This window comes from Panthera tigris, chromosome A3 (assembly GCF_018350195.1).
Source record: "Panthera tigris isolate Pti1 chromosome A3, P.tigris_Pti1_mat1.1, whole genome shotgun sequence".
NCBI classification, from domain to species: Eukaryota; Metazoa; Chordata; class Mammalia; order Carnivora; family Felidae; genus Panthera; species Panthera tigris.
This window is the reverse complement of record NC_056662.1, coordinates 79,158,309-79,185,402: the sequence shown is the minus strand read 5'-3', so window position 1 is coordinate 79,185,402 and position 27,094 is coordinate 79,158,309. Positions and strand designations below refer to the sequence as shown.

The window sequence follows — 27,094 nt, the reverse complement described above, 5'->3', positions numbered from 1 at the left end:
ATTCCCCTCTAGCTGTCATGTTATAATCTCCTTCCCTTGTGGACACACTTTCTCAACATGTGATTGTACATGCTGTGTAGCTGCTATGGGTGACTTCTCAATATCCATCTCCCGTGTTTTCTACAGAAACTGATTCTGTTAGGAACGGTAATGACTCAAACTAAAGAGCTACATTTCCTAGCTGCCCTTATAGCTAGGAGAGGCCATATGACACAGTTCTAGCTAATGATAAGTAAGCTGAAGTCAGCTGAGGATTTACAGAAAATTTTTGCTTTCCTGGTATAGGTACCAGACCTTTCCCCTTGATATTTCTTTCTTCTTCCTATCTGAAACACTGGCTTAAGAGTTAGCAGCTGTCTTACATGCACAATGGGGAAAAAACCATATACTGGGGATGATAGAGCATAAAGAAGGACTCTAGGACATTGATGACATCATGGAGTCACTGCACCAGCCTTAACTATCTCCCTCTGTCTTTTTTGTTATATGAGGGAAATAGCCTAATTTAGTTAAGCAACTATCATCAGGCTCTATTACATGTGACCAAATGCAATTCCTAATCTATACTCTCGCTCCCTACAATTCCTCACCTTCCACTCACTCTCAAATCATTCCATTCTGGCTTCTGGCCCATCATTCCTCTGGGCTCACCAGTGACCTGCATGTTGTGAAATCCAAGGGATATTTTCAGGTCTCATATTTCTTGACCTCTCAGCAGCATTTGACTCTTGGCCATGGCCTCCTTTTTGAAACACTGTCTCCCCATGGCTTCCATGACCAATACTCTGAGTTTGCTCCTTCTCTGTCTTCTTGTGGGGTTATTCTTCCTCTTTGAGCCACACTCACTGGTTCTTGGCCTCTAAGACATACTACGGCTTTAGCCACATGCTCTTCCCTCTGTCACGAATGCTCTCCTTCCTTTTGCCAACTTAGCCTTCCTTACCCTTCAGTTCTTCATCCATTCTTCACTTCCTTTTTTTTTTTTTTTTTTTTTTTTTGAGAGAGAGAGCACAAGTGAGTGAGAGGCAGAGAGAGAGAGAGAGAGAACCCAGGAGGGGCAGAGGGAGAGACAGGGGGTTGGGGGGGGGGAGAGAGAGAGAAGCAGGGCTCATGTTTGTTTTTTTTTTTTTTATGTTTATTTATTTTTGACAGAGAGAGAGAGAGACAGAGCACGAGCAGGGGAGGAGCTGAGAGAGGGAGACACAGAATCTGAAGCAGGCTCCAAGCTGTCGGCACAGAGCCTGATGCGGGCCTCGAACTCACGGACCGCGAGATCATGACCTGAGCCGAAGTCAGATGCTTAACAACTGAGCCACCTAGGCACCTCATTCTTCACTTCCTTAGGGAAGCTTCCTCTGACCTTCTTGTGAAGTCATATTTCCTTATTGTATATTCCTTCATAGCTCTTATATAGTTACAACTTTATCTTTTTTAGTGTGACTCTGAGTAAGCTGTCTCCCTCAGAATGTAGGCTCCATGAAGATAGGGACAGCTACTTTTGTTCATCATTGTATCCTGAGAAAGCAAAATATTCTCCCAATACATAATATGTGCTCAATAATTAGTTCCTGGATGCATAAATGGATGAATGTATAATTATATGGCTTATTTGCTTATCTGTTTATGGTCTATATTCCTCCAGCTCCATGAGAGAAGGGAACATATCTATTTTGTTCTCAACCACATATGCATTATCTAATACATATTGCATGGCATAAAATAGGAAATGTAACAAATTTTAATGAACTAAAGAATTAAAGATGTTCCAGGAGAGACATTCCAATAGTTCTATCCCTAACATGTCAATGTTTGGATATTATTTTACTATATTTTTCTTTTTATTGTTATTATTATTGTTATTATTATTATTATTTTTTTTTAGTTTATTTATTTATTTTGAGAGAGAGAGAGAGTGTGTGTGAGCAGGGGAGGGGCAGAGAGAAAGGGAGAGACAATCCCAAGCAGGCTCCACACCATCAGCATGGAGCCCGATGCAGGGCTCGAGCCCATGAACTGTGAGATCATGACCTGAGCCGAAATCAAGAATCAGTTGCTTAACCAACTGAGCCACCCAGTCACCCTTATTTTACTATCTTTTGATAAAGTTTCTGTTTACAAGAGAGCACCAAATAGCTCTATTATCTCTAGAGAAGAGTCTTTTGGAAAATATCTGCTAGCATGTTCTCCTTACTGTACATCATGCCTAAAATAGATTGTCTATCAAGATCTTGAACCTATACACTTCTTCCCCTCTTCATTGCCACCACCCTAGTCAAGTTCACTATCACATTTCCCCTTTCCTTAAGCATGATTTATTAAACTATATATATATTTAGATGGTTCCGAGTTTTTATTGTATCTTCAGATCAAGGATCATATCTGTTTATGTTATCTCCTAAGAAAGATAAGTACATATGGCACATACATAATTTTTCATTTTGTTGTGGCAGAGAATTATTTCTTTTCTACATTTGACAAAATATTTCATTTACTTAAGGAAAAGAAGTATTTTTCAACTAGCAACAGATCTTTGTTTTCAAATTACCAAACTGAAAACATTCAGAAAAAGCCAATGACTTTTTAAGTCCCCCTACTTCCCTGCCCCATGAATTCTTAGTCATTGAGGTACCTAAAATGTTCAATGAAGTTGACAAGAAGAGTAATTGATGCAGTTGTGATGGACTTGAGAATGCCCCCAACATTGTAGTCAGTATATCTGGATCCTGCTGTTCCTCCAAGGTCAAGCACCTGTCTTTCTTCCTCAACAAATCTTCTTTCACTCACTCTTAGCTCTGACACCTCAACTTATTATATATGTCTAATAAACATATGTATGTATATATCCTTTTTCTCCAAAAAGCCTGGGAAAGATGCAACACATATCTTACACATTATTGTATCCTCAGGACCTAGTACAAAGTCTCGTTGGTATATGTTCTGCTCTGCTGATGCTTATTTTCTTTTTGTTAATAAGAGTTACTGAGCACTTACTATTGTGCCACGCACAGCATTATGCTCAGTAGGTGCTATTATTGTCCCCCTTTCACTGATGAGAGTTTAAATAACTTGCACAAGTCTTGTAGCTAGTGAGGAACAGACGCAGGGCTCAAACACAGCTTACCAGAATCCAGAGCTAGTGCTCTTAACCACTAGGCAATCCTGCCTTCCATGAATATTCGTGGGTAACAAACTCCAACCAGGCTGCATTTGCTCCTATATTTAAGAAGGCACCAGGTGATCAGCTTTGCTGGCAGCTAATCAGGAGCCTTTCAAGTTGTTTTCAAATGAAGTTGTAAGTCTGCAGATAATTAAGAAAGAAACCATTTTGGAAACAGCAGGAAGGGGGGATGTGTAGAGGCCCACGTTGACATTTTGAAGTGCATTTAAACATACAGCTCAGGGCTATAAAAAGTCACTACACCGAGACTGCAGAAGTATTAAAAATCAAATTGCCTTATTAATTTTTTTAGAAAACTGTATATGACGTCCTTTCATCTCTAGGGAAATCCTTCCCTAAAGCACCAAACCTCTTGGATGAATGACTGGGTGACTGGGATGAATAAGTTGGCTTTCTTCCTTTTCATTTATCCACTCTCTGTCCCAGAGGGTCAAAGAAAATCATCTCATTTTAAAATTTAAGCTTTATTTGTTGAGGTTTCTAGCTAAACTGGGAGCAAGAAAAGCCATTTCATGTTGGCATGGTAGTAGAAAGCATTTAGCAACATTCCAGCTTAATGATGGAAGACTAGTCAAGATTATTATTAAGTTTTAATCTCCTCATCTAATCGACAAGGTCAGTTAATACTCTTCGACTCAAGGGAAAAAAAAGCTTTACAAAGTCTTGACCATTGATACTTTAACCAGCTTCCCCTTTCATATTTTGAGTGAAAGGCTCTATATCATGAACCATTGAGTTTCCTTGAAAGGTCCAGAGAATAAACAGTTGCAGAAAAGTCCAGGAGTAAGATAGCCCAGAGACTTGAACCTGCAGCAAAATGGAGTTTCTCCAAATTAGGCATCAGGAGAAGCAGATAAGGGGAACTGGCAACTGGAGATATCCTTGTTATTCTCTGGGCCACCATCATGCTGGCAGAAGCTTAAACTAACTAAATTTACTTGTGAGTTCTCCGAAGGGAGTGACTGTGTTGCACCAGAAACATTTTTCATAACACTACTTTGCAAACAAGTTTCTAGGACCTTTTAAATATTTGACTTATGAAACTCAATATAAGTATTAAAATGCCAGCATGTTCATTACATATCCCAGCTACAAAAAATATGTTTCACTATTCACTGGAAATAGAAACTCCAATAATATTTATGCCTTATTAGAGCATACAGTCTTCATTTTTAAAGACTTAAAGCCTCTAGGGTGTCTTTATCCAAAATTAGCATCCAGTAACAACACCTTGGGATATCCCCGTTTTGGCAGGCTCTGTAGCCAGATCTGGTTACAGTTAATAAACTAATGCTAGAGCTGCTGACCTTAGGAAGACAGGTGTCTTCTGTAACATCAGGTCCATATTCTGGTCAATAAGAAATTTACTTGCTTGATTAAACTGGCCTGAGGCCTGGTCTGTTTGCTTGGGTATCCGGCCAGCATTGTAGCCTCCTCACAAAGAATTAATGGAGTTTTCATGTCTTCTCCAAATACTTTGCTCTGTAATTAATTGAGCATTACATTTTCCAAAAGAAATATTGCTTTGTGGCTAAATACATAATACTCTTCATTAATTTGTTAATTAATCCAATATATATTGAATACCTACTATGTGTCTCAACATATGTGAGACCTATGTGGCAGGTCTTGGAGGTACAAAAATTAATGACAAGGAATCTCTACTAATAGCTCAACTTAGTAGCCCAAGAATTGTTTGAAGGATCCCCATCTTCTATCTATATTTTATCTACACAGCCCAATCTGCAAAGCCCATTTCAGGTCTTATCTCCTCATTCATCCATTTAGGAAAGCTTTATTAGGCTCCCTAAACTGTGAGGCACAGGAATGATGAAGAAGAGGAGAATACAGTTTCCATCACCAGGACCTTCCAGCTTACTTGTAGGGAGGAATGCAAGGTTGGCAGAAGCAGATGATGGAAGACATTGTAAGTCAGGCTAACCAAGGAGTATGGGTTTTATCGTCCAGCAGTGAGGAGAGCTATGAGACAGTCTTAAGGAAAACAGAAGGGTGATTAAATGTGCATTTTAGAAAAATCAGTTTGACAATGACAAGGGAGGTGGATGGTAAGGAAGAGTGGCCGGAAGGAAGGAAATCAGAGAGGAAGAAAAATAAAATTCCAAAGCAACTGAAGAAACAGAAGTGACAGCATTTTAGTAACAAATTGAATGTGAAGATTGAGGGAGAGGATGAAGTCTAGGATGACTTCTAAGATTCTGGTCTGGATGGTATTAGCAGCTAGAGAAGGAGGAACAGAGTTAGTAAAAAAAAATGAGTTCAGTTTTGAATGTTTTGTTGCAGGTGCCTTTGGAACATCCATGTGTCAACATCAAGTTTGCTGCTGTAAATGTTTGTCTGAAACCCAGGAAAGAGGTAGGGCAGGAGGTAAGGACTCAGGAGTTATCACCTTATAGATTATAACTAAAATATAATTACATTATGAATAATATTGCCAGTTCTGTAGCCATCCCATACTACTCCCTGGTCTCAAATGCCTTGTACTCATATAGCATTCATTTTTAAATGAATTTATTATTCATTGTTTCATCCTTCATTTGGTTGACTAATATAGAAGGCACTCCAATGTCATATTCCCAGTGACATGAAAGACTCTGGCTGTACACAGATAAAGGATTACCATAAAGGATTTCATAACCTGGCTGTTGATTATACATTGACTAATTCTGTGTGTCTTATATCCTTAAGAAGAGTATAAACTCTCAAAGTAAAAGACACTCTCTTAGACTCCTTTAACAAAAGAAACCAGAAAAGGTGCCTGGCTGGCTCAGTTGGAAGGGCTTGCTACTCTTTGTCTTGGGGTCATGAGTTTGAGCCCAACATTGGGTGTACAGTTTACTTAAATAAAACTTAGGGATGCCTGGGTGACTCAGTCTGTTAAGTGCTGGACCCTTGGTTTTGGCTCAGGTCATGATCTCACAGTTTGTGAAATAGAGCCCCACACTGGGCTCTGTGCTGACAGCATGGAGCCTATTTGGGATTCTGTCTCTCCCTCTCTCTCTGTCCCTCTCCAGCTCCCCTGCATGCATTCTCATGCACATGTGCTCTCTCTCTCTCAAAAATAAACTTAAAAATAGATAAAACTTTTAAAAAAATCCCCATAAAGACTTAGCACAAGTTCTGTTCTTTGTAGATGCTTAATATGAACCTTGAGTAATAGATTAATTTTTTTTTTAATGTTTATGTATTTATTTTGAGAGAGAGTGGGGGGGTGAGGGGCAGAGAGAGGATGAGAGAGAGAATCCCAAGCAGGCTTCATGCTGTCAGTGCAGAGCCAAAGGTGGGGCTGGAATTCACCAACTGTTAGATCATGATCTAAGCTGAAATCAAGAATCAGATGCTTAACTGACTGAGCCACCCAGGCCTAAATTACTTATTTAAAAACATAGACCACTTTATTTATTTTTAAATGGTTTTTGAGGGAAGAGTTCTGACTAGAAAAACATTATATTTTAATTGTAAAAAATTAAAAACATAAATACATTTAAATTAAAACATAACATTAAAAACATACAGAAAGTAATAATCATTTTAAACATATTATCCAAAGACAACTACTATTAATATTTTATGTAAAATATTCTTAATCCTTGTTCTAAGTATAAACATGTGGATTTGTTAAATTTTTGGTAAAAGAGATCATATTGAACATATTTTTGTGACACTCTTTTCATTTACAAGTGCTATATCATGAACATAATCCTATGTCATTAGATATAGGTTTTCAACATTATTTTTAAACTGTTTCATTGTATTCCATTGTTGTACCATAATTTATTTAGCTGATCCCGCACTAATGGACACTTAGGTTGCTTCCAAATGTTCACTATATAAACAGTGTAATGATGAATATCTTTATACTTAGAACTTTACATTGTGTGGTCTTTTCTGTACAAAAAATTCCTTGAAATGGGTTAACATGTTTGTAAGACTTGAAGGATATGTTGCCAAATTGTCCTTTGAGTATGAAACTATCCCCATCTAGGGTTTGAGTTTCAAAATTCTTTTTTTTTTAACGTTTATTTTTGAGACAGTGAGAGAGCAGAGAGAGAGGGAGACACAGAATCTGAAGCAAGGTCCAGGCTCTGAGCTGTTAGCACAGACGCAGGTCTCGAACTCACAAACTGTGAGATCATGACCTGAGCTGAAGTCGTATGCTTAACCGACTAAGCCACCCAGGTGCCCTGAGTTTCAAAATTCTAATTGAAGTTCTTTAGAGGCCAAAGGCAGAGACCTATGACTTTTTAAAAATAAAAACATAACATGTATACATAAAAGTTCATAAAAATGAGCTTGATAAAATTTTATAAAATGAACACACATACATGAAGCCCAGACAAAGAAACAGATAATTAAAATCCCAGAAGCCCTCTTCTGCCTTCTAGTTACTACACACCATACCTACTTTCTTTCCAGGAAGTTCTCTGTAAATGCCTAAGCATGGCATAGGTACTAATGTCTGGACATTTCTGTCCAATATAGGCCCCCTCTATGCTGGCCAGGATTTTCTCAGAGCTACACCTCTGTCTGAGGCTCTTCCTATTCAGTCCTCTTTACTTTCCCCTCTCCTTGTCCACATGTCAGACCTGCATCATGGTCTAAAAATTTACTCTGACTACTCCTTTAATAGATGTTACCAGCAATAAATCTCTTGCAATTCTAACTCTGCCTGATGTCTGCTGCCCAGAGAACCATCAACACAGATGGTACTAGAATTGATCTAAAATGACAAGCTCAGTTTGGGGACTGGACCACATACCTCCCTGCTGGCACGGAGGACCCCATCTAAGTGGTATGTGGGCACAGACAGTCTCAGACAAAAGTGGTTGCCCAATTGTTAAAAATAGTATGTCACTCCCAGTAGTGACTTGGGAGTGACATCCCAGTGGAGAATACCCTGGTGGGTGAGATGATTTGAACCTTTTTAAATGCAGGCTGTCAGAGGAGGGAGAGACTACACATAAGGATAGTGGAATTGGCTGGATACTAAACAGTTGCATTGACATCCTACAGAGGAATAATTGAAAATGGAGGGCAGCTAACAAACATTTATGGCTAAATATGACAGCCAGCAGGCCTCTTTCATAGCTTATAAAGTAGAAAAGCTAGTGCAACCCAGGACCAAACTCAGGACCTAATAGTTAGGATCCCCCAAAACAGTGGAATGCTGTGCCATGGTAGGTCTGTTATACCCTGGTTCAGAAAACCTGGGACCCTGAGACATGGGATGGGAACATCTGGATGGATATCCTCAAAGATACTGGCTCTGCTGTCTTCCCTGAACCTTCAAAATCTATAGATGTGACCAACCCCTCTTTGTGCAGGAGGATATTGCAGAAGCCTCTCATCAAGGCAACAGATGCCCCCTCCAGAGCTGTGTCCACCTCCTCTTCTGGCTGCCAGGTTGATAATTACACTTATATCTCCACATAACTTGACTGGGACAGTGGACCTGATGAGGGCACTAGAGTTACTCCCTCAAGCTCATACCTCTGGCTATAGTGGGCATCCAGTATAATCAGCTGAAGGAGGAAAAAGTCCAACCTTGGTTTACAGATGGGTCAGCTCAATTGTGGGTGCAAGCTTTGTCATTGGAACTGGCACAATGGATACATGAATGGAGTGGCCATGGTGGCAGAGACAGAATCTATATATGGACTTAAAAGCATGGACTCCCACTTAGCAAAGCAAGTCTCATTATTACCGCCTCTGAATATCTAACCTTTCAGCAACAGAGACCAACACTCATCCCATTATATGGCTCTATTCCTTGAGGAGACCCACCAGCAATAAGTAGACTAAATGGGTGAGAAGAATAAGAAGGATGGAGAGGAAGAAAGAATGGAGAGGCCTAGAGTAGTAAAAGGCAGGGGGAAAGGCTTTCAACCCCTCCACTTAATGGAAACTTTAGTACCAGGACCTTACCTTTAGATCAAGGCTGTCCAAAAGAGATATAATGTATGTCACACATTTAATTTATGTTTTCTAGTAGCCACATTAAAATTTGTTTTCCAAAAACAAGTGAAATTAATTTTAAATAATATATATTTAAGCCAACATATCAAAAATATTGTCATTTCAACATGTAGCCAATTAAAAAGTAATAAGCTATTTTACATTCATCTATTTTATGTCTTTGAGATCTAATGTATATTACATGGACAGCAAATAACAATTCAGATGCTCATTCTATTTATATTTCACAAAATTTTAAATTGAAAAAGTAGTTTCATAAATATACTTAAAATTTTTCAATAACTGAATCAAGTATCAGTTTTTAAATTTAAAGTAAACTTAGGGGGCACCTGGGTGACTCACTTGGTTAAGTATCTGACTCTTAACTTCAGCTCAGGTCATGATCTCACAATTCATGAGATCAAGCCCCACTTCAGTGGTGTCAGCACAGAGCCTGCTTGGGATTCGTTCTCTCTCGCTTTCTACCCCTCCACTGCTTACTCTCTCTGTCAAAATAAATAAATAAATAATTAATTAACTAAAATAAAATAAAAGTTAAATTTAAAAAAACTAATAAAATAAAATAAAAAACTTAGTGTTTCAATCACAGTAACTGCATTTCAAATGCTGATTAGCCTTGTGTGGCTAGGGGCAACCATGTTAGCACAGAGAACATTCCATCAGCACAGAGTGTTATAGGACTATGCAGGTCTAGATGATTCTAGCCTTTGGTGTAAACTTAACTCACTACTTAGTCAAACAGAATCAGGGAAATGAGTTATGTACATAAAACAGGTTCCTTAACTTTCCAGAAACCTGGGGATGCCTCTCCCTTGACTCTCAAATGAACTTCTCCAAGTGCCTTCTCCCACTCTACCCCACCCACCCTGAAGCCAATAAAGAGCAAGGGCTCTGGAGTCAGAGATATCAATTTTAATCTCAGCTCATCACTTAGTGGTTGACTTCCAATAGTCAGTTAACTTCTTTGAGCCTTAGTTTTCTCATTAATAAACTGATGACAATATTTTAAAGGATTGTTGTACGAAGTAAGAGAGGTAATGTGCACAAGACTTTTAGCACACTGCCTGCCACTCAGAAAAGAATAAATGGTAGTTATTAAACAAAAAAACTCACTGTATATGCTTTGTATATGCTTCCACCACTTCCAGCCACCCGTGCCGGGTTACTCTTTGGTGCTGTTAAGCAGGGCAGGAGTTAGCGAGGGTGGCGGTGAGAAGTGGGGCAGGGCCCTGGCATCTAGGTGCTGGCATGTGCCACAAGTCAACACTGTGGTTTAGGAACAGTGTTTGCTGCTACTGTTATCCTCAGCTCTTCCCTCCCCCTTATCAGTCAGATGGCTTTTGCTCTAGAACTCCAAGTCCCACATGGCCCCCCTCTTTCTACTCTGTACTAGAACAAATGATTAACCACACGAAACAGCCATCTACACTCTTTCCAAGGACATCAGTGGCCTCATTAAGTCCAAGCTAAGGGGCACTCTTCTCTTCATCCTCTCTGCAGTGTGTGACACTGTTGCTTCTCCCTCCCCACCCTGGTTCTCTTCTAACATCCTGCAGATCATTCCTCCTCCTCCTCCCCCCTCCTTTGGCAAAGGCAAATCTCTTTACTGCTCCCCAGGCCTGAGCCTTCCCCAGGGCACAGTCTCATTTACTCCTGGGCTCGATTCCCCTAAATGGATGGCTCCTAAATCTATACACCAGCTTCCACTTCAACTTCAGGCCTAACTTACTGCTCTCTGCTAGCCTGTCCTCCTGTAAGACCCACCTCTGAATTCATCCTTGCTCCCCTCAAACAAAATTCCCAGGTTGCTCTCAGGGGGGAAAGAACACACACACTGATTCCAAGCTCCTGTGTCCATACCCTGTGGTAGGTGCTTCATTTAATCTTCACAACAACTCTGTGAGGAAGGAACTGTGATCTGCATTTTATAGCTGGGGGGGAAAAAGACTCAGAAGAAGAAGAAACCAAAATCTAGGTCTGTCTGAATCCAGACTCCATGTTCTTTCCAGTCCATAGGACCACCTCCCATAATTCATTCAATGAATTGATGTTCTCTGCCAGGATAAGTAATATACCACCTATCCCCTAATGATTTGTGGTTTAGTGACAGAGACAGAGAAGATACAGGAAAATACAGTGGTGTGGTAGTAATATGATAGGTGATGTGGTTTGAAGTGTTGGGGCTCGAAGCCAATGGCCAAGAAAGAATTCTTGAAATGTCTTCGGTGCAAAAAGGTGGTTTTATTAAAGCACGGGGACAGGACATGTGGGCAGAACGAGCTGCACTGGGGTTGTGAAGAGTGGCTGATTATATACTTTCAAGTTCAGAGGGGCTTAGGGACAGCACAAACCTCCAAGGTAATTTGGAAACAAGGTTTCCAGAGTCTTGAGGGGGCTAACTGTCATTAGGAAAAGGTCATTTATTACTCTTTAGTAAAAACTCAGGCATGAGACCCTTCAGATTTGTATCAGTGGGCCATACATTTGGAGGACAATTGCTAACATATATTTGAGGGGTAGAGATAAAGGAAGTTTCCAAAGGAATTTTTATATGTTAAAGTAGACTTATAGGATCCTGGAGGTCAGGATAATGTTAAGCTAAATTTGCCTTTTGCCCTTAGCAAAGTGTCATCAGCAAGGCAGCTGAGTTCCTAGAGGAAGGCCACTCTGCCTGTTTCAAGGACTTGTCAATGGGCTGTAGGCAGTAAGGAAATTTAATTTTTCATTTGCCTTTGTTTCCCCCATCAATAGAGGCCTATGGTAATGCACAGAATTGGAACCTAACTTGGGCTTTGGGGTCAGAAAAAACCTCTACCAAAGAGAAAATACCTCTGCTGCATCAAGAAGGACTAGTAGGAATTACAAAGGAAGAGAACAGGGCAGGAAGCATGATCTCAGGCAGAGGGAGTAGTGAGAGAAAATATCTCAAAATGAGGGAGAGAGAGTTGGGAAGCTGCAAGCAGTTAATTATGGCAGGAGCCAGACCAGAGGTACTGTGAGACAGAGGTGAGCAGAAGCCAGCTGGAATCTAGGTGAGGTTACAGGAAACCATTAAATCCTTTTAGCAGAGGAGAAGCAGGTTCAGATTTGCATGGGAGAAAGAATCACTCTGTCTGCAGCCTAGAGAATGGACTCAAGAGGTAACCCAAGAGGGGAGGGCAGGGAGACCAGTTAGCAGGTCACAGTCATAGTCTAGATAAGAGATGAAGACAGTGCAAATAAAGGTAGTGGCCCCCTACATAAGAAGGAATGGAAAGAAATTCAGGATGGAGACTGCATGGGACTTGATAGTTGTTGATTAGATGTCATAATATGTGGAGGACAGCTAAGGAATCAAGGATAATATTCAACGTTGGAATATTGGGTAACTGTGTGGATGGTGATAGAGTCATTGAAAGAGAGATACACAAGAAAAAACAAGTATGAAGGAATGTTGATGCATTTCACTTGAGATGTGTTGAGTTGAGGTGCCATTGGGACACCCAGATCAGGATGTCTGATAGACAATGGTCTATCGGTTTCTAGCTGAGGAGAAGGAACTGTTGGGATAGAGACAGAGGTTTGAGTTTCATCAACAGTAACTTAAGCAATAGGAGTATATGAATCCTCCAAAAGAATATAAAATGAAAGGAAAAGCAGGTTGAAGAAGGAACTGAGACATACCGATATTTAGGAGGTGAGTAGGAGAAGAAAGACCTTAAAGGAGACTGAAAAGAAGCCAGAGAAGCAGAAGGAAAACCCAAGAAAGTACATTTTTGTGGAAGCAAAGGGAGAATAGTAGAGGTAAAGATGCTGACAGTATAACTAGTTTCAACAGTAAGGAGGTTATGGGTACCCTTATTGAGAGCAATCTAAGAGTGTCTGCAGTGAGTTGATATTTGGATGGTAAGCAAATGTAGACGGTGAACGTAGAACACTCCTTCAAGATATCTAGTTGTGCTAAGTTCACTGTAAAGGTTAAATGAGATGATGAAAGTATAGCAATTAACAGCCCATGGCACATCACAATAATTCAGTAAATGTTGGCTACTACTACTAATATTAAGGAATATATCTTAAGGAAGAGAAGAGACAGTAGTAGCCATAAGGAGGTGTAAGTTTAGGGAGGATATTTTTTAAGGCCTCTCTCTTTACCATATTGAAAAAAAAGGGGAAAAAAAGCTTTTAAAACCTCATCACTGGCACCTGGGTGGTTTAGTCAGTTAAGCGTCTGACTTCAGCTCAGGTCATGATCTCACAGCTTGTGGGTTCGAGCCCTGCAGCAGGCTCTGTGAGTACAGCTGAGAACCTGGAGCCTGCTTCAGGTTCTGTGTCTCCCTCTGTCTCTGCCCCTCCCCGACCTGTGTTCTCTCTCTTTCAAAAATAAACAAACTTAAAAAAAAAAATACCATGTCAAAGAAATACATGCAAATGATCCAAAGAAGCAACAATCTCTGAGCCACTTTTTGCCAGCCCAGAAGAAACCAATTTGAACTGCTTCTGTGTTATGGTAACCTCCTTATCACTAATTAACCTCCTAATGACTGTTTCTTGATTTATCATTCTTAAACATTATCTGTTAACTTCCTGCTATGCTGAGTGAGAATTTAGTTCACTTATACCTCTCTGTCATCCAGAGTAGTTATGTCACTATCTACTGGCCACCTTCAAAACCTACATAAGCTCTATTTTTCATTCCATTAATCACAGATAGCATTTCTTGACTCCCAATGTTTAAGATGAGGTTGTTAGTAGCCTACTCTTCCCACCATCTCTCAATGGGAAAGATTTGTTTTTGTTTGTTTTGTGTTTTAAATATGAGAGATTATTAAATAGGATTAAATGGAAAGGAATGAATGAAAGTGAACAACTGAAGATAGATGGCAAAACAGTTGTTGCCCTGAGGTGCCTGGAGAGGTAGAAGAGGATGAGTTCAGAGTCCAGTATGGGACATCTTGTCCATAATGGCACCACCAATGTCCTAGCACAAGTCTAGGAAACTTCTGGAATGTGTGGAACTCCTTTCACCCTAGATCCAAACAGCTATAAAATTCCATAGATTCCAACTCTTCAGTTACCATCTTTCTATTCATTTCTCTTCTGCCTATGCTTTTAGTTTGGCCCTTCAATATTTGTGACTTGGACAGTAGACTTCTAACTGATGTCTCTTTCTCCTCACTTTCCTCATTCACACAATGTGTCCCAGCCCAGCATGGGGTATTGAAAAGGTCACCTGAGAGGAATGGGGTGGAGGCCAGTGCATAGTTTCATAGAAACATAGTTTCTCAAGACTGCCCAATCATCAAGAGCTTCAGGGCCTGACCAGAAGAGGTAAAGACTGGTTAGGCAACCCGAAAGTGTCCATTGCAAAGTGAAATAACCATAGCATGGGCTCTGGTTGAGAAATTCTCTTAAGGTTTCCTTCAGAAAATCACAAAAGAAGAAATACAATAGCCAATAAACATTTAAAAGCTCAACATCACTAATCTAGAGTGACAGCCATGAGAAAATGTGTGTGCTGTCTTTTTAAAGGTCTTCCTTTGTGTCCATTATTAAATTAAATTAGTAGCTGGACAGTTTAGCTGGCAGCTGCTTTCCCCTCCTCCTCTGGTCTCAGTCCTTTGGGAACTGGATATGCCTGGCATAGGGCACTAACTGTGGAGAGCATGTGAGGCATGTACCTCTGTGTCACGGAAGCTCTGACAGTGAGCAAGATTATTTTTAGAGGTGACCTTCTAGGTACCAAGGAAAAGCAAACAGACAGATGCACATGATTTCCTCTGAGAGACTCACAGTAAACAAATTGGCATGTGTGCACTTTCTATTATCCCGTGTTCTGAATTCTCATCTCTTAAAGAGCAAGCTCAGGTGAAAAGCTTTATTGAAAACTCGAAAGCAACCAGAATGAAGAAAGTGGTAACTGAGTGAAAGTTCACAGTTTCTAGCTACTGGGTCAGAAAACCGTAGATGAAATGCCATATCTAGTCTAAATGTTTGGAAAACATGTTATTTAAATTTTTTTTTAAGTTTATTTATTTATTTTGAGAGAGAGATAGAGTTGGGGAGGGCCAGAGAGAGAGAGAGAGAGAGAGAGAGAGAGAGAATCCCAAACAGGCTCTACACTGTCAGCGTAGAGCCCAATGTAGGGCTTGAATTCACAATCCATGAGATCATGACCTGAGCCAAAACCAAGAATTGGATGCTTAACTGACTGAGCCACCCAGGCACCCCATGTTTTAAATAAAGTTTCAATACTTTCTCATAAAACATTGCTAAAACTTACTTAACTTAATCACTTGTTTTTATTTTGTATTATTCTGTTTTACCTTTGTTGATTGTGCTGTGTGATGTTTATTATCTTTAAGTGAATGTCTGTGTCACTTAAAAAAATGTAAAAAGAAAAAAATGTCCATAATCCTGCCTGTTATTAATACTTTGTATCCTTCAGATTTTTTTTGCACATACTTCTATCTATATATCAACAAAAGAAAAACATACTGTCATTTATAACTTTCTTTTGTCATCCAGTACTATATCTTGCCATCTTTTCATGTTCATATATATAGGTCTTTCTCATTCTGTTGATGGATGTTTAGGTCATTTCCAGTGTTTCACTGTTACAAACAATGCATAAGTAGGCATTTTTGCACAGATACCTTGAAGCACTTGCATGAAAGTTTCTGTTGGACAGCTTGTGGGAAAGAATTTCTGGACCAAAATGTTAACATATTTTTAAAGTTTTAGTTTAGTTATTGCTCTCTACTTGTCCCCTGAAACATGAAAATAAGTTAATTGCTCATGAAGACTTAGCACCTAACACAATGCTTGGCACATGTTCATTAACTGCTGGTTATAGTAAAGCAACAAATATTAGTTATTGTGAAAAAGTGATGCCTTTGACACTATTAAAACACATTTCCCTGCCTGTACTCTTTTCTTGGCCTAGACAACTGAGGTAAAATGTTAAATTCATAGTAGTTATCATCATAATAAATATTATAAAAAATAAGTGCATACCAGAATACATAGCACTTCTGATTGTCTCCTTGGTGACAAGCCATTGTTGTCACCTGAAATCATGGCATTCAATCATAGACAAGAGTCTAGACATCAAATAGTGTATTTTTAAAAAAATATATATAAATAAGTGAAATCCCAGAGAGGTAGTGATTGGTCAAAGGTTTGAGAACTAATAGATTCTACTTAAAACACCTCTTATTTTCCACTGTCCTTTCTTTACTTGAATGCACATATTTAGTATAATTTTATTACATTTGACTAGGTCATATAAACAAGGCACATTATTGACTGAGATGTTTCCTCAAGTCTTCTTGGTTCTGTCAATTACCTGCCTAGAGCTTTCTTTCTTGCCCTTCTCTAATTTCCTACTTCAAGTTAGTCAAAGATTGGAAATAAGATAGGCTTAATAGAATGATATGTCAAGTGGTGGGATCTGCATGTGAGTCCAAGGTTTTCCTATGAGTGAAACATGGGAATCTTAGCATAACTTTTTGTCAGTTATTTTAGCTACTCAGGAAAGCTTGTATGTGTGTATGTGTCTGGGTCTGTGTGGGGATGTAAGTACACATGCACTTCCCAAGTTTTATCAGTTTAGGAACATGTTGCCATGTTCTGGAAAGATGAGATGATATTGTATATAAATATTTATATAGCATATAATACCTGGAATATCTGGAAGGTACTCAGAACCTTTTAGATTTTTTTTGTATTTTTTCAATTTTTTTTTTTTTAATTTCTTTTTGAGAGAGAGAGAAAGTAGGGGAGGGGCAGAGACAGAGGGAGACACAGAATCCAAAGCAGGCTCCAGGCTCTGAGCTGTCAGCACAGAGCCCGACGCAGGGCTCCAACTCACAGAGCACGAGATCATGACCTGAGCTGAAGTCAGATGCTTAATGGACTGAGCCACCAGGTGCCCCAGAACCCTTTAGAATTAAAATTTTGCCTAATTAGGGGCACCTCAGTGGCTTAGTCAGTTGGGTGTCCAACTTTGGCTCAAGTCATGATCTCCCAGTTTGTGAGTTTGAGCCCCATGTCAGGCTCAGTGCTGACAGCTCAGGGCCTGGAGCCTGCTTTGGATTCTGTGTCTCCCTCTCTCTCTGCCTCTTCCCTGCTCGCATTCTGTCTGTCTCTCTCTCTCTCAAAAATAAACATTAAAATTTTTTTTTTTAATTTTGCCTAATTCTAAGGAAACAAATAGCCAAAGAGTTTGTTTTCAAATGCTGTTAGCATTTGGCCAAGGTCTATTTAAAGGACAGTGAAATAATCTTTTTCCATCCCTTTGCTGATATATAATGCCAACTTTGATTTCATCATCAGTAATTTCAGGAATAGTATCTGTGGCAGGCAGAATAATAGCTGCCCAAAGACAACCATGTCCTAATTCCTGAAATCTGTGAATATGTTACCTTACGTGGCAAAAGGGACTTTGCAGATATGATTAAATTAAGGATCTTGAGATGGGGAAATTATCCTGGATCATGCAGGTGAATCCAGTGAAATTACAAGGGTCCTTAAAGAGGGAGGCAGGAGAGTCAGAGTCAGAAAAGGAAATATGTTGACAAGAGCAGAGGTCAGAGTGATACTATTGCTGGAGGAAAAGACCATAAGCCAAGGAATGCAGGTGGCCTTTAGAAGCTGGAAAAGGCAGGGAAATGGATTCTCCCCTGAGAGCTTCCAGAAAGGAATGCAGTCCAGTGCCAACACCTTGATCTTAGTTCAGTGAGAACTTTTTAGATTTCTGAACTCCACAATTGTAAGATGATAAATTTGTGTTTAAATCCCTAAGTTTATGGTCATTTGTTGTAGCAGCAATAGGAAATTAACACAATGTCTTACCATAAGGTAGTGCAAGTTTGAATTTTGACTGAAGGACAGCTGTTCTTTTTGCATTTTAATAAAATATATAAAGAATGTTTAAAGAAAAAAAAGTTGAAAAAATAACCATATGATAATAGTTAGTATTTACTGACCACTTACTATAAAACTGACCACTTACTGTAAAAGGGCACCTGGGTGGCTCAGTCGGTCAAGTGTCTGACTCTTTTTTTTTTTTTAAGTTTTATTTACTTATTTTGGGAGAGACAGAGACAGCATGAGTGGGGAAGGGGCAGAGAGAGAGAGAGAGAGAGAGAGAGAATCCCAATCAGGCTCTGTGTTGTCAGCGCAGAGCCCAATGCAGGACTTGAACTCACAAACCGTGAGATCGTGACCTGAGCTGAATCCAAGAGTCAGATGTTCAACCAGCTGAACCATCCAGGTGCCCCAAGTGTCTGACTCTTGAATTTAATTAACTTTAATAAGCAAAGAGATTAGCTGAACTCTCAAGTCGAAAGTACAGAACTCCATCTTCTCAAATTAAGCATGGAAAAATTGAAAGTAGTTACCATAAAAATTAGGCAAAGGTAAAATTTACAAGGGATAGATGATGCCCTGGGTTGTAAAAACAAATCACATCTGAAACAGTTTGCGTTCCTACTACATAGTAGACAGTTCCCAGCTATTACAAAGGCCCAGCTTGTTAACTGGGAGACTGGGTAGAACCCTCAGAAGGTACACCCCTTCCTCTCCCACCTAATCTCCCCCCATCTGGAATTTTTGACCAATAACCCTGAAACTATACATAACCCCATCTCAAGCCTTTGACTGACAACCCTGAATACATCAGGTTAACAGTGCCAAAATAAATCTGTTCCCCTCTCCATTGGATAATGTACTCGGTAATGATTGCAACTCCAAATAACATACACATGCTGAAGAAATTATGATTATTTTAATGACACCTTGTATTTATAAGATGTAGTAACTTTTAACTCACTTGTTGCTTGTGTATATATTCTCTGTATTTACTATTATTTGATATATTTTAGAGAATCTCACAGGTTGGGGAGAAAATCTGACATTACATTGATTTTTAATTGAAATACTTAGGGTTTGACCAATTAGGCATATAGTGAATATTTAAATGCTTAAGGGATATTGACTTAATGTATAGGTTTGATTTTTATGCTGCACAGATGCCTAAGAGAATTTGATCTAGTAGATTTACACTAACACTGTAAAATCTGTTGAGCGCTTATTATCTGCCAGGTACTGTTTTAAGTGCTTTGCATGCACTAACTCAGGTAAGGCTCACAACAACTCCGAGAGTTGTGTACTCTTGCTACCCCCACTTTCAGGTGATAAAGCAGAGGTACAAAAAGTTACATGACTTAACCAAGGTCACGTAGCCAGTTAGTAGCAGAGCAGTCTGGCTGGGAGCCCACAATCCTAACCAGTGTCCTTTCAGTGCTCAGGAAGACTCTTAACAGGAATACTCTATAAGTGCTCTAGACTGGGCAGAAAATGGGCCAAGATGATTTAGGGTATAAATCTGCCTTGTTAGGAGTATGAAGTACCTGAGACAATCAGATACAGCACTGTGTGAACTTTACATAATTTAAGGGAATTTAAAAATTAAGTTTATAAATAGCATAAATGTGTAAGACAGTTTGATTTGTTGAATTTGTATGCTTTTGTTACTTTAATAGGTGATGCTTAAGAAAATTCTATCACTTATAAATAGTGTTTAAATGAAAAGTCTAATATTCAAATTAATAAGCTTACTGAGGGGCACCTGGGTGGCTCAGTTGTTAAGCATCCGACTTCAGCTCAGGTCATGATCTCCCGGTTTGTGAGTTCTAGCCCCGCGCTAGGGACTCTGTGCTGACAGCTCAGAGCCTGGAGCCTGCTTCAGATTCTATGTCTCCCTCTCCCTCTGCCCCTCTCCTGCTCACGCTCGGACTCTCTCTGTCTTTCAGTAATAAATAAACATTAAAAAAAATTTAAAAAAAAAGTTCACTGAGCATTGATCAAAGAACAAGTCAAAGTGTTTAATTTTTAACACAAAATTGATAGACTTATAAATGAATTTGAGATTTGTGTTTACATACTTAATAACAGTTTGGCTTAAAATTTACAACACTAATAAATTAAATATCAATTAAAAACCAAGCAGCTTTATGGGCTCTTTTCCATGCACTTTTGCGCAAAAAGTCCACTCTGATATTTAAAATCTCCACTGACAGTTGGTACAGTTATAGACCTATTTTGCAGAGGGGAAAACTAAAATAAAGAGAAGTAACTTCCCAAGTGGGAAGTGGCAGATCCTGCATTGCAGCCCAGGCAACACCAGATTGCCAAAGCCTGCACATTCAACCATTTTCCCATACTGCCTCAGTGTATGGAGAGTCCATTTTTACACAAAACAATGTCAGTTCCGAATATATAACCCGGAGAAATATACACTAATATAACAACAGTGGTTTTGCCTGAAGTGGAATTCTAAATGGCTGTTATTTCAATTTCTGTGTCACTGAAGATTTGAGTAAAAGGAGTTCTCTACCCCTTCACCCCATTTTCAACTTACCTCTTTAAAATTGATAGAATTCTGTACCTCTTTGTATTTTAATTTCTTCTGTTTCAATCAGCATTTTGTAGTCATTTATTGATATCTACCTCATGAGCTTTTTAAAAATTTTTACATTTCTCCTTGTGCTTCATATACCCCATCAAATGGACACCATTCCTGAGTTAAATCCTTTCTTATGCCATTATCCCCATAACACTGATAGAATTAGTCACTCCTTCAGTTAGGCTACTTTTGTACCTAGCATATGCTTTTATTAAACACGTAACACTGAATTATAGTTGTTTTTCTATTTTTCTGTCTTCCCTATTAGTGTCTGTGATATATGTCTCTTTTCCCTGGGTCTAGCACAGAATTTGGTTGGTTAAACCAAACATATTTTGCAGTTACAGAAGCTGAAGTATGCTTCAGTCAAGAAAGCTTAAGTGTGAAGTATTTTGTTTTTATTTTTTTTTATTCTCTAGGAAGATTCTTTCCCTTTTATTAAACTCTCTGAATTATATATATATATATATATAAAATATATACATATATATTATATATATATATTTTATATATATATATATATATAATATATATATATATATATATTATATTTTCATCAGGGTTATTTTGGAGTCTGTTTAGAGCCAGTAACCAAAGACAATGTGGCTGTGGTTTATGAGGTATTAGAAGAGATGCTTAACAGTGGGTTTCCATTGGCTATTGAGTGGAACATCCTCAAATCCACTCACTATCCTTTGAGCAGTTGTCAACTCCATAATACGTATGGAGGAAAGGGAAATCAACAGAAAGCTGCTGCTTAGTCCAGTGTGGCTTAGTCCAGTGTTGTGCATTGTTTCAAGTGCTTGTCTTTGGGAGTCTCAAATGTCAGGTGCTTTAATTTTGCTCTTTATAGTTTTTGAGTTGAAATGTGCACAAAAAAACTAGTTTTTTCCCCCTTAAAAAGCTTATTAATCTGGGGCACCTGGGTGGCTCAGTAGGTTACGCCTCAGACTCTTGATTTTGGCTCAGGTCATGATCTCATGGCACAGAGCTTGCTAGGGCTTCTCTCTCCCTTTCTCTGCCACTCCCCCACTCACGTGTGCTTTCTCTTTGTCTGTCTCCCTCTCTTCTCTCTCAAAATGAATACACAACTTAAAAAAAAAAAAAAAAAAAAAAAAGAAGAACCAGGAGATCCTGACCAAAATGTATATTAAAAGAAAAAGGGATGGAGGGGTGCAGCGATGGACCTCAGCTCAGGTCATGCTCAGGTCATGATCCTGGGTTTGAGCCCCAAGTCAGGATCTGTGCTCACAGCACAGAGCCTGGAGACTGCTTCAGATTGTGTCCCCCTCTCTCTCTGCCCCTCCCCAGATCGCGCCCTGTCTCTCTCTCTCTCTCTCTCTCAAAAATAAACATTTAAAAAACTTAAAAAAAAAAAAGGATTATTAATCTCTTTTGGTCCTTTGACTCTGACTCTGGCTTAGCATTGGGGTAGGTGATACAATCAAGACTTAAGTTGAACTAAAAGTGGAGGAATTCAGTTATGCTGTTACAAAACTAGAAAAATTGGATTATCTGAAAACAGGTATCATTTGTAAGGAGAGTGGAGCCAAATCACATTTTAACAACTTGGGAGGGAGGAATCTTGTCTTTGCTTTCCTGAGGTGCACCATGTCCAGCTGTTTTCAAATTAGCCCACCCACCACATCTGGTATGTATTTCTAAGGGTCCAGTTTTCTACTTCAAAGAAGAAAAGGGCAGTTAATCACGAAGAATATTTTCAGATAGGTCAGATAGCTGGGGACCGGGAATACTTCAGTTACTTATCATGACCCCAGTATATTTGCATTTTATCCCGGACTGCTTCATTGGTGGAAACCGTGGGGTAGAGTTTTGGATGGTACAGCCCTTACAGACCAACTAGCCACCACACCACTGCCCCTGTGGAAGTGGTGACACGGGCGCTGGTCCTAGCCACTTTCTCCGCTCCAAGTCTGCGGGCCCCATAGGGAAAGTGAAAATGGAAACTGAAGCTACCCTGACTGTCTACGCTCGGGCTGGCGGCCCGTACTGGTCCCTTAAACTATGTGGGAGGATGGGAAGCGCCGCGAGTTCACGGGCTGATGACCCTCTTAAGAGTCTCCCTTTTCCTCTGGATAGTAGTAAGTCTCCTTTCTTACTTCGCGTACTAGTGCAGCTAGCACGCCCTTTTGGGGCTCTGAAGACCCCCGCTCCAGCAGGCTGGCTGGTTCCCGCCCCAATGAGTCTCCACCCCGAAGAGGTTCCGCCCGCCCTCTGCTTCCGCCCCCGAGGCCACGCCCCCTGGAGGCCAAAGGGCACGAGGGCCCGACCAGCGCGGGCGGGGCTTCAACAAGGGCACTTTGTTTTTATCCTCCTCTCCGGTTCTCTCCTCCTTCCCGCTACGGTGGGGTCGCGGGATCCCGAAGGCCTGGCAGAGACTGGGTCCAGGCGAACCCAGAGTTTCTCATTAGGGCCCTGTCCAGGCCTCGCCATCCCGCGGCGGGTGGCGTTGGCGTTGGCGTTGAGCGTTGAGTTTCTCCCGGGCCCATCTCTGCGCCGAGAACCTGTCCGGGAGGGCGGATCCTGAAGAACCGCTTGGGCACTTTTTCCTGGTGCGCCGGCACCACCCAAGTGGAAGTGTTAAGGGAAGTAGGTAAATAGATTGTTGAAAGGAAAAGAATGCCCCTGAATTACGAAGTGCCTAGTCGAAGAAAAATCCGAGAGCAAGGACATGAGAGTGCTAAAAATATTTGAGGCAAATTCACAGTTAAAAAATACAAATGGTTAGAATTACCATTTCTAACCGCCTGATTTCAAACCGCCTCTTAATTAATTACAACTAACAGGACGCCTGTTAATTACAGTAGACACCAGGACTGATACTTACAGACCAAGCTCCGATCGGATTATTTAGAGAAATGCAGGTACGAAGCAGGAAACTGGGGTATTCATGTTTTCAGAATTCCTTTCAGGATTCTGAAAGATAGCAGGGCGGTGGCGGGGTGGGGGTGGGGATACCGCCAATGAATGTATACCCCAGACATAATCAAGAACAACCTAAAGCCACCATCATCTACGTTTCTCCATGTCTCACATCAGATTGTATTTATAAGTTATTCATTGGCTGGTGTGAGCCCTTACGATCAAAATGAAGCCAGATGATTTAGCACAGTTGTTTGCTTATGTTCTCAGATGCTGAAGAATGTTGCGTACACATTTGTAGGGAGTTTAAAGAGAAACACCTGCTTCATGTGCTCAGCCTTGTACTTGAACAATTATAGAAGCTATCACTTAGCTTCTGTGAATTTTTGCCCAAGTTAATGTGTAGTTGTGAGATTTACTTCATAATTACCTATTCCTAGTGAAACTTTGTCCTTTAGAAATTTTTTGGCAGTGGTAGCAGAGTGAAAGGTACACACAAATGTATCATATCTGTCAGTGCTAACTAGGACACACTGAACATTCTGAGAGTTGTGGGTAAATGATATATAAGATCATGCTATGTGGGGCACCCAGGGGTGGTTCAGTTGGTTAAGCATCTGACTCTTAATATCAGCTCAGGTATTGATCTCAGGGTCGTGAGTTCAAGCTGTGCATTCAGCTCCACACTGGATGTGGAGCCTACTTAAAAAAAAAAAAAAAAAATGCCATTTCTTCAGTTCCTTCTGCCTCTGACATAAAGAGTAAATGAATATGGCAGTCCCAGGAGCTTCAGGAGCCATAGGCTTCATGCAGACATGGTCAAGTCCAAGAACCACACGATACACAACCAGTCATGAAAATGGCACAGAAACAACATCAAGAAACCCCAGTAACAAAGATATGAGTCTCTTAAGGGGGCAGACCCCAAGTTCCTGAGGAACATACACTTTGCCAAGAAGCACAACAAGAATGGCCTGAAGAAGATGCAGGGCAACACCATCTAGGCCATGAGTGCTCGTGCTGAGGCTATCAAGGCCCTAATGTAGCCCAGGGAAATCAAACCCAAGATCCTAAATGGCTGCATCCACAAGTGCAATCAACTTGCCTACATTGCTCACCCCAAGCTCAGGAAATGTGCTGGTGCCATATTGCCAAAGGCCAAGGCCAAGGCTCAAACCAAGGCCCAGCCTATGGCTGTGCCTCAGGTCCCCAAAGGTGCTCATGCTCCTATGAAGGCTCCAGTGTAGCCTTGGTTTCTCTCTGCCAATGTAAGGACTACAGGTCTGGTGTGACCCCCTGAGCTTCTGACTGCATGGGGCTGGTGTCCTCCTGTGCTATTTGTACAAGTAAACATGAGGCAGGATGTGCCAAAAAAATAAATTAATATGGCGAACACTCAGAAGTGAGGAAGAAACGATGAGTTCATAAATTTCCATTTGAAAGAACCCAGGTAGAAATTTAGAAATACAAAGTTAATTTTGTATCTTACCTAGTTATAAAAGGCGAATTGAGAACAGACTGTATTCTAGACACTTACTGTTCATTATTTCACTGTACCTTTACAATGCTGTGAGATCGCCTTCATCGTTGTTTTACAGAGAGAAGAATCAAGGCTTTGAAAAGTTAAGGTAACTTGCCAAAGGTGACTAGTAAGTGACCAGTTTAGGATTGAACTCAGGTCACCCATCTCCAGGTTAAAAACCATGCAGCATGTGGGTGTATCATTTATCTAAGTTCATCACAATGTACAGTTTAAATGGATACAATTTATATAAATTATACCCATAAAGTTAATTTTAAAAAATAATGCAGAGTGAATGTAATGTTTTTATGATAAAGAAACAACATTATGGGGGCGCCTAGGTGTCTCAGTTCATTAAACATCTGTATTTGGCTCAGGTCATGATCTCACGGTTCATGAGTTCAAGCCCCACATCTGGCTCTCTGCTGACAGCTCAGAGCCAGGAGCCTGCTTTGGATTCTGTGTCTCCCTTGCTCTCTGCCCCTCCCCCCCTCCCCACCCCCCAAATAAACGTTAAAAAAAAAAAAGAAACAACATGATGATTTCATACATGACAGTTTCAGAGGAAAAAGAGATGGAGGTAATATATATATATATTTATATATATTTATAAATATATATATATAATTTATAAGTATATATATATATATATTTAAGATATACAGTGAAAGACTGATGATACTATAGTCAAGGATTGTTCATTTAGTTGACCTTCCTAAACTTAAGAAACAGATTTATAGAAATATCAGCGAGGATGCTATCGTGGGTAAGGGGCATGCAAGTCTGTTGTGGAAATGAATCAAGCAAATTTTTCTACAAAATTAAAAAAGACATCTGAAGTATGTGATACCAAGTTTGTCTAACAAAAATATGTTCAAGTACAGTACATTAAAAAGTTAGCTGTCTCTCAAAATAAATTAATAAACTTTAAAAAAAAATGTGGGGTTCCTGAGAGGCTCAGTTGGTTAGGGGTCAGACTCTTGATTTCAGCTCAGGTCACTATCTCAAGGTTTGTGAGTTAGAGCCCTGAGTTAGGCTCTGTGCTAGCAGTGCAGAGCCTGCTTGGGATTCTCTCTCTCCCTCTCTCTCTGCCCCTCCCCTACTCATGCTGTCTCTGTTTCTCTCAAAATAAACAAATAAACCTAAAAAAAAAAGTTAGATATTTTTGCTGGTGGTATGCATTAAGGTCACATTTTCTTTGTATAATAATGTTTTATACTAAGCATTGTGATTATAAGCTGTGCAGCAGAATTTATGCATTTTTATTTTCAGTGAAAACTTACTTGAAAAGTTTGTCACAACAATCAAGGCACAAAACTGCTTTTGTGTTTAAAGACTGTATTGGGGTGTTTCAAGAGAATATATTGACTCCTTTTTCATTGTATGATGTTCCATTTTGAAGTTTCACCAATTTCAGAAACATGTTGAATTTAAGGCTTTAATTAAAATTTACAAATCAAATATTTTGTGAATTGGGTATTCTGAACAATTATAGTTGCCCATACACATGTAGAAACGGCACAAAATAGCTCAGTTCCTTCCAAACTTCCTAGGATGCTTAAACTGCTAGTGACTATCCCCACCCAATACAGATATTTAACAGCCCCAATAATGGCAAACTCCACAAAGCCTCAGAACAAGATGTGACCAGTGAGATCCCACTGTTAGGAATTCTGCACAACCTTGAGTTTTCCAAGAGAATATTCTCTTCATTGGCCATCATGAAAACAGTGACCTATCTTGAGTGAAAAAGAAAACGATGGTGAGAGAAAGCATGAGTCTTAAGGCAATTTTATCAGGATGCATATTTAGCACCCTTTGTGAAATGCAGGAGGAAACTGACCCAGCAGCTTCCATCAGGAGAGTGTGTGAGTTTGAGCGTAACAATAGAAAATCACCACTCTTGTTAATTAGATATAACCTGGATGGATTGTTGGGGATTAGCACAGAGCCTGAGATTTCTGTGTGGAGTGCACCCAGCCTTCCTGATGGTTGTTACTCTCTTTACTATTTTACTTCTTTAACATCTGTTTAAAATTAGTACAGCTTAATGACAAAGAAAGCAGCT

General features: G+C 39.8%; 1 long non-coding RNA gene across 2 annotated transcripts in view; it reads left to right on the top strand.

Annotated features, from left to right (window-relative positions):
• LOC122237030 overlaps positions 1–27,094 on the top strand; it is a 116,108-nt gene that overhangs the window by 24,006 nt on the left and 65,008 nt on the right. For both annotated transcript variants that reach the window (XR_006215228.1, XR_006215229.1), the window contains exon 2: positions 5,480–5,563. This is a non-coding gene — a long non-coding RNA (uncharacterized LOC122237030). The remainder of the gene's footprint in view (positions 1–5,479; positions 5,564–27,094) is intronic.